At 73.7% G+C, this 1,239-nt stretch overlaps 1 protein-coding gene across 1 annotated transcript in view; it reads right to left on the bottom strand.

Moving 5' to 3' along the window:
* LOC111158629 (zinc finger MYND-type containing 11) overlaps positions 1-364 on the bottom strand; it is a 121,050-nt gene extending 120,686 nt beyond the window's left edge. The window contains exon 1 of the mRNA XM_022520790.1: positions 326-364. The gene's annotated coding sequence lies outside the window, so the exon portion shown is untranslated. The remainder of the gene's footprint in view (positions 1-325) is intronic.
* Between the last annotated feature and the right edge of the window lie 875 nt (positions 365-1,239).

Raw genomic sequence — 1,239 nt, 5'->3', positions numbered from 1 at the left:
GTCCGGGCGGGGGCCGGGCCGCGCGGGGGGAGGGTGCTCCCCGCCTCCCGGCCTCCGCGCCGCCTCCCCGCCTCCCGGCCCCCTCCGCGGGCTCCCCGGCGGCTCCCCCGCGGGCCCGGCCTCCGCTCCGGCTCCCCGCCCGCCCGGCCCGGCCCCCGCCCGGACGCCCCGGCTCCCCGCCGCCCTCCCCGGCTCGGCGCTTCAGGGGCGCCATGTTGACAACCCTCTGCCGCCGAGACCCGCGCGCGCCCGGCCGGGAGGGAGGGAAGGCGGTGGCCCGGCGGGCCGGCGGGGGCGCGGGGGGCCGGGCGCCGCCCGCACTTACGGGGTCTCGGCGCCGCGCGGCAGGCCCCGGGGCCGGGGGCGGGAAGTTGGGCCGCCGCCGCCGCCGCGGGGGAAAGTTTGCGTCCTGCGAGGTCGCGGCGCCGCTCACATGGCGGTGTGTGCGCGGGGCGGCCGCTCGCCCGGCCCGGCCTCCTGCACCTCCGCCCGCCCCCGGACTTTATTGTGTGGCCCGGCCGGCGGCGCCGCGGGCGCGGGGTGCGGGCGCGGGGTGCGGGCCGCGGGCTCCGGCTCCCTCCCGGCCGGGCCGGCGCCGCGCACGCCCACACCCACCTTCCCTCCGTCCTGTCCTCGGCGCCCGACTCCGAATTGGCTTCAGCATATTCCTACATCTGCACACATGCACTCGATAGCGGCACACACGTGAAGGCTACGTACGTGCGGGCACGCGGGAGCCGGGAGCCGAGCGCACAAAGCTCCCGGCGCTCGCAGCATCGTCGGGCTCGGACCTGCGGGGCCGGGGGCGATGCGGGCCCACGTCCGCTCCGGGTGGGCCGGGCCCCGCGCCGCCGTGCGCCCGCCGAGCTGCCGCGCCCGGGCGGCCGTCAGGGTGTGGGTGAGCAAAACCGGTAGCCGGCTTGGGAGGTTTCGTTACTGCGACCGTCAGAAAGAACGGCAGGGAGGCGCCAGGTTCCCCGGCTCATGCACGCACACTCGGGACCGCCAGGATTACAGGACCGCCCAGGATCCGTTGGGCAGAAACAGCACAAATCTGTGCAAGGAGAAGCAGCTTCTCTTGTTTTTGTTGGTAGTTGTGCGTCTAGCGAGAGAAGATTCCAACGTATGGTTTACTAAGTCTCAGAGATAAGCGGACGGGTATGGACAGATGTCACGTATTTTCCCTGATGACCTTTCTCCACTGGGAGTTCGGAAGGAAGACAAGTCAACCTAAATTTC

Source organism: Enhydra lutris, unplaced genomic scaffold, assembly GCF_002288905.1.
Source record: "Enhydra lutris kenyoni isolate GAN:26980312 unplaced genomic scaffold, ASM228890v2 scaffoldscaffold61, whole genome shotgun sequence".
Lineage (NCBI taxonomy): Eukaryota > Metazoa > Chordata > Mammalia > Carnivora > Mustelidae > Enhydra > Enhydra lutris.
Note: the sequence above shows the minus strand (reverse complement) of the source record. Positions and strands in the feature narration are given on the sequence as shown.